The sequence below is a fragment of the Octopus bimaculoides genome, chromosome 8 (genome assembly GCF_001194135.2).
Source record: "Octopus bimaculoides isolate UCB-OBI-ISO-001 chromosome 8, ASM119413v2, whole genome shotgun sequence".
Lineage (NCBI taxonomy): Eukaryota > Metazoa > Mollusca > Cephalopoda > Octopoda > Octopodidae > Octopus > Octopus bimaculoides.
In genome coordinates, this window is record NC_068988.1 from 78,041,437 (window position 1) to 78,048,639 (window position 7,203).

Sequence of the window (7,203 nt, forward strand, 5' to 3'; positions counted from 1 at the left end):
GTGATCTCAAATTTTAAAACATTCTCTAGAACAACACTGTACAAATTCAAATATATGGTACCCTAGGCATAACACCTACATGAACTTCTAACTTGTTGTCTCTTGAGGTCTCTGGGTGAGACTTGGATCCAACTTGTACAAATGCAAAGCAAAAGTCAAACATAAAATAATAATAATAATAATGATAATAATAATAATATTATTATTATTATTATTATTATTATTATTATTAAGTTCTCAGGCTTTAATCATATTGACATTTTACATTAAAAATACTAATTTCTGGCAATGCTGATAATAATTTTCACCAGTAATTATGATAATTTTTTATAATGAAAATAAATTTCTAACATTAATAAAGGTAACTTCTGAGAACATTTACAGATATTCTTGGTCCACTACAAAGTGTCTTAAGATACAACATCGTTGATTTAATCAATTCTAACATATTACAGATACTTATGTTTAGAGTACCTCAAGAATTCATCTTCTCATCTGCTCTTTTTAACTTTTATCTAAACAACTTTCCCATATCACTTCCAAACATACACATAGTTTCATACACAAACGGCATCATACTTATATCCTTTCGCCATTCTCCAGGTAATGAAATACAACTACTTCAACCCCACTTATATCATATAGACGAAACCTGACTCCACAGCAACAAACTTGAAAAAAGCACTTAAGAAACCCTTTGAATAACAGGTATAGAGCAGCAGCCACGAAGACTGAGTAAAGAAAGCAAAATGATACACAAATATACTTAGAGCAATCACAGAAGGAAACAACAATAATAATGCACAAAGAATACATTGAATGTTACATGGGTTGAGGGAGAAGGCTGGAGTGGGGCTCAAAAGAGGTAAATATTGTGACAAGGTAGCATGTTCCAGAGAGTGTGGATACAGAAGAACCAGGAAGAGTGATGGGTAAGAGTGTAAGACTTAGAGTGAAGAAGGACAGATGTATACAGCAAATGATTGTAGTGTATGGTGGACATGGGTGGGGGTGGTCAATGCAAGTGGTATGATCAGAATGAGGGATGCTGATTAGGAATAGTATAATAGAGAGAGAGAGAGAGAGAGAGAGAAGGAGAAAGGGAGAGAGAAGTGACTAACAATACAGAGATGATGATATTGTATGGTCTAAAATAACAGGTACTGCTTTCATTTCTCACAACAGCAGAATAATATAGGAAATATGAGAGTGATAGGGTTGTGTGGAGTTAAAGGTTGTAAATGGAGGAAAGATGAAAAGTAGTTAATAGCCAGAGGGAGAAGATAGGGTCATCAACAGTAGGAATGAGGAATGAATGTTAATGGGAAGTGACAGTGTAGTCAAAGGTTATGAGTGTGAAGGAGTAAAAAATGGATACAAACATGGGTGGAAGATCATCATGGATAAGTGTGAGGGAGTGGCTCGGGAGAAGGACCAAGTTATTTAGGTGGAGGGAAAGGGGGCTAAGTTATGTGTTGTTGTTGGCACTCCATCGCTTACGATGTCGATGGTTCCAGTTGATCCGATCAACGGAACAGCTTGCTCGTTAAATTAACGTGCAAGTGGCTGAGCACTCCACAGACACGTGTACCCTTAACGTAGTTCTCAGGGATATTCAGCGTGACAGTGTGACAAGGCTGACCCTTTGAATTACAGGTACAACAGAAACAGGAAGTAAGAGTGAGAGAAAGTTGTGGTGAAAGAGTACAGCAGGGTTTGCCACCATCCCCTGCCGGAGCCTTGTGAGCTTTAGGTGTTTTCGCTCAATAAACACTCAAAACGCCCGGTCTGGGAATCGAAACCATGATCCTATGACCGCGAGTCCACTGCCCTAACCACTGGGCCATTGCGCCTCCACTAAGTTATGCATATAGTGTGCATAGATATCATATTTAGAAAGCTTCAGTTTCAGTATGTGAGTATGACTGGGCAAGTCTTCTTGACTACTGTGTAACACTAATGAAAATTGTCCTTAATCATCTTCCTGAGTCTCCCCATTCCACAGTGGTGGGCACTTCTTTATTTAACTGCCAGCATCCATACACTTCTCATCTTCATACCAGCACAATCTTCTCTCTTGCACACTACCTTTTATGCCCAGTTTTTCTCTCAACACATTTGCACTTTGTCATAGATGCATACTTCCAGTGGATCATGTTCTCTTCACTTCCTTCTAGTCTTCACAGGTCATCCACACTTACAGCCCATGTCTAACTCTCATATATATACCTGTTACTTGAAAAAAAATCTTTCTCAGTTCAGTATTTGCTTTGATATGATATATGTATATGCTTTATTATGCTTTAACAGGTTTGAAGAGTTAGCCAGTTGCTGAGAAGTAATCAACCAATAATGCTGAGTTTTTTTTTTTTTTATTGTTATGGCATTAGTGGAAATTTTGTCTTAAGAAACAGTTTGTTGGTTATAATTATTTTCTACATGCAGTTTCACATTATTCTTATTCCTAGTTCTGCAGATGGCTATGAGAAAAGACATGAGGAGAAGAATATTCATGAATATGAGCAAATGACTGAACCTGTGATTTGTTAACGAGCGTTGCAAATGATGGAAACACAGAATTAATGGCTGTTCAGCACAAAGGGAAAATTGTAATCACTGAGTGCTAAACTAAATCTGGAATAAACTTCTCATCTCATTTCTTGGCCATTAGTCAGTATTTGCTTGTGACTGTCTTAAATGGTATTGATGCTGACTGAGATGTCTAATTTAAGTTAAGGTTTGTATACATACATACATACATACATACATACATACATACATATTTAAACATCTATGAAATGACTTGGAATATTTTTGTTGAGAACTTGTTGTTTAGTGACGTCTCAGCCTTGTTATCAAATGCATTCCAGCTATGGCCAGCCAGTACATTAGTGGCTGGATTGTCTAATGGTGTTATGATATTATTTCTAGAGTGCAAGCAGCCAAGAAGAGATTCCTAAGTGATTAGTTGTGCTGTTCTGAGTATTATTATGAAACCTCAAACTGTTTAACCCCTCAAGTAATATAAAACAGTTTGGTGGTAAATCATGGCAATATCTGAACTATACAAGTTTCAAATATAGTAAAAAGCCAGGTAAAAACCTCAGTTCAAAATAGACTTGTTGAATGAACTGTTTGACTGTCTTCTTTATATTATATCCTCCTTAATTTTCCTAATCTTTCTCTTTAACCCTTTAGAATGTAAACCAGCAATATCTGGCCCAAATATTCTCCTTGCTTTATGCACAAACTGCTCAGATCTGGCCTCTCTCACTTAACCAACAAAATCATTCAAAAAATATACAAGCACATGATTGAAACTTTGAAACTATGAGATAATGCATGATTAATTCAAAACAATGTGAATAAATAAGTATAGGTGCAGGAGTGGCTATGTGGTAAGTAGCTTGCTTACCAACCACATGGTTCTAGGTTCAGTCCCACTGCATGGCACCTTGGGAAAGTGTCTTCTACTATAGCCTCGGGTTAACCAAAGCTTTGTGAGTGGATTTGGTAGATGGAAACTGAAAGAAGCCCGTCGTATATATATATACGTGTGTGTGTGTGTGTGTGTGTGTGTGTGTTTGTCACCCCAACATCGCTTGACAACCGATGCTTGTATGTTTACATCCCTGCAACTTAGTGGTTCGACAAAAGAGACCAATAGAATAAGTACTATGCTTACTGAGAATAAGTCTTGGGGTCAACCTGCTCAACTAAAAGTAGTACTCCAGCATGGCCACAGTCAAATGACTGAAACAAATAAAAGAATAAAAGAGCATTTGATAGAGTAATCTGAATACTGAAGGATTAAAACAGTCTACAATAAAAGTCTCCTTCCATAATGGTTTACGATCGTCTGCCTTTGGTCATAACTTAAAATAATAATCCAGGGTCAATCACCTGCAGAAGATATATTTGGTGTGTCCTATTTCTCCACTTTACAATTCATCTTTCTCAAATCCAAACAATACTCAGTTACTGTTTAATTTTTCTTCTACATTTCTGGCTTGCTCTTTGAATTGCTAAGATTTCTGAAAGCTAGAACTCTTGTAGTATACCTTTCCTTTTTAATTTCGTGCTTCATCGAGAAATGCTTAAAAGGAAGAATTTGAAATCAGTTTCACTTGAGAAAATGAGGATGTTTTCCAGCCGTTTGTCCCTGAAAATAAATTCTCAAATGTGTTGCTATTTTCTGTCTGGAAAGAACAGATTCATACACATGCATTGAGAAAACATTTCATTAGAACTAATATTCTACATTTCAAAATTTTGTCTCATTATTTCTAAGACAACTTGAAGAATCTTGATTAATCTTGACATAGTTTTCTTTTCATCAGCTTTAAACCACTTAATCAGGTCAAAGAACTGCAAATCTTCACTGCTGCAGTAATTACTGCCAGTATCAACAACTTTACAAACAACAACAAGAAGTAAAGACATTATCTGTTGTTCTTAGTGTAGAATTTGATTTTATTTTACCTTTTTTTATCTATTTTATTATTTTCTTTTTCTTTCTATTTTGCGTGCTGTAGAAAATAATGTAATATTCATCAAATAAAGTATAAACAAATAATAATAATTCATTAGTTTTGATTTTATTTCTAAATAAAATTAACCTGCTGCGAATATACTTCTACACAGTTCCAACTGATAATAGTATTCCAATCTTAGTTTTGCTCAAATGAAATTATTGAGATAATTAACTGGCAATTACATAAAACTGTACTGAACAGTATTCAACCATTCGGATATTATTAGCTGGAGAAGAGCAGTGAGTTGGTAGAAATGGAGGAATAGAAGACTAAATGCCATACATTTATTAACTTTCATAGCTTTACACTTTGAGTTCAATTACTACATTGGGCTGATAAAACAAATTTCAGAAATGTACTGGTGTTGAGTCAATCAACTGAGTCCTCTCATAAAATATGGCCTTTAACCTAATCAAAATTGATATATATTAGAGTGTGTTTTGTGTATGTTCAAGTAGCTGAAATGGTAAAATGCCAGACAAAATGCTTTATAGTCATTGACTAAGTTCCTTTTCATTCTAAACTTTAATCCTGTAAGGAATGAATTTATCTTTTATTCTTTCATGGTCGATAAAATAAGTACTAATGATATAAGGTTGACTGAACGAACTTTGTCTCTCCCTTATAGAAATCAATAACAATAAAGCAGTGATGGTGAGAATCAGAGAGTCACAACCAATACAGTTAAATTTCTGATAATATGGTGTCTTTGACCTAATTTTAACTTCCATCTACTATTTCCCTCAGTTATTTACATTGCTAATATCTGTCAATGGCTTGGTTGTCACGCAACTTCATTGTGTCTTCAGTATATAAAGATGTGGTGTCTGTGTCAGAAATCAATATCATTTACATCAGTGAAGCAGAAAAACAGCAGGGTTGTTAGAACTTTTGCTAAAATATCTGGATGCCATATAATAGGACTTTTACTTGTCTATGTTCCGAGTTCCAATCTCACCAAGGTTGATTCTGTGATTACATATTCTTTAGAAACAACATTGTAGTGTAGACAGCAGAATTGATCCTTTTCTCTTTTTTTATTTACTTTTACAACATTGCTACTACACTGTAAGTATTCACCACATCAGTTCTTTACATTCATTTAGATATGGCAATTATACTGAGTGACTTTTGCTCCCTTTCGTAGTTTATTCCCAAAATTAATAAGTTTTCTTCAGATATTCTTTTTTTCAATTCTTTTTACTTGTTTCAGTCATTTGGCTGTGGCCATGCTGGAGCACTGCCTTTAGTCAACCAGCTAAACAAGTTATTCTTTGTAAGTCTGGTACTTATTTTATCAGTCACTTTTGCTGAACCACTCAGTTACGGGGACATAAACACACCAGCATCAGTTGTCAAGCGATGGTAGAGGGACAAACACAGACACACACAAATATATACATACATATATATATATATATATATATATATATATAAAGTTGAGGAGGGTATTGGATTTAACCAAACCCAAGAGGATACAGGTAATACCAAGTAAGTGCTGTATACCGATTAGTTTGCCCCAGTCGTTGTATGAACAGGATTGGGGATTATAAGTCGTATATTAGCGTGTGTATATGTAAATATATAAAGATAAAAAGATAAAGAGAGCAATGGTAAGGTTGGAGAAGTATTTTATGGATAGAGTCTTACAGCTGTTTCTGGGAAGATCCAGTACTTCCCTTCATCGGAGACAGAAAAAATAAAGTAATCTATTATTATATCCATAAGCGGATATTTTTAGTATGAAGTGGTAAAGAGTGTGATGCGCTGAAAAAGAGAGAATAGTACTTGAAGTGTAGTTTCATTCCAGTAGTAAAACTCCGTGTAGAGTAATCCTTATGGGGATAATCCGGAAATAGATGTTGGAACGAAGGCTGATATAGCATAGATAGCAGAGGTGAATATATGACATACTGCGATGGATTTTAGCTTGTTTACTCGCAGAATGGCCAAGTCAAATGAAGGATGAGCGGTTATTAGGTCAAGTCATGAAGATAGAATGTGAAAGGGGATGGAGGAGAGATAGAGGTGTAGGATGGTAGCGGTATACTTTAATGGTCAGTTGATCTTACAGGATAGAGGGGATGAGCATATAGAGAGAAGAAGGGATGGGGGGAGATAAGGTTAAAAGGTCTAGTGGGTAGGAGGGAATGCGCGTATGTAGTATATAGGTGATAAACCAAGGATAGAGATAAAAGGAGAGATGGGTGGGAAAGGTAGTTAGTAGTATCATATTCAAGAGTGCAGCCAAACCTATTTATAGATGGTGGAAAGGGATTGAGAGAAACGACGTAGTCTGTATGCATAGGTGGTGTTGTAGTGAATTAGAGAGTAGAAGAAATAGATTTGGAGGTATATATATGTGGTGATATGATCGAAAGAAAATAATCCTATTCAAAAGATAGTAAAAGATGGATGTTTTTGCCAGGTTGAATAGGTTGTCTGTTGGGGGTCGTGTAATTATGTTGCGTGATCGTTTGTGCAATTTTGCTTGTGATAGAACTTAAATGTGTGGAAAGAGCGGTGATGGCAGTTCCTAAACGCTTTGTTATATCGATTAAGTAGAGTGGGAGAATTGTATTTTAAAATATGGAACGCCTCCGTTAGGCAAAGCTTGCAGTTGGAGCGCTGGCCCTGGTATGGAGTTCCAGAATCTAAGATGGACCAT

General features: G+C 35.7%; 1 long non-coding RNA gene across 1 annotated transcript in view; it reads left to right on the top strand.

The window, feature by feature from the left end:
• Window positions 1-2,566, top strand: part of LOC106870594 (uncharacterized) — a 64,530-nt gene extending 61,964 nt beyond the window's left edge. The window contains exon 3 of the long non-coding RNA XR_001409545.1: window positions 2,469-2,566. This is a non-coding gene — a long non-coding RNA (uncharacterized LOC106870594). The remainder of the gene's footprint in view (window positions 1-2,468) is intronic.
• Window positions 2,567-7,203: the final 4,637 nt, after the last annotated feature.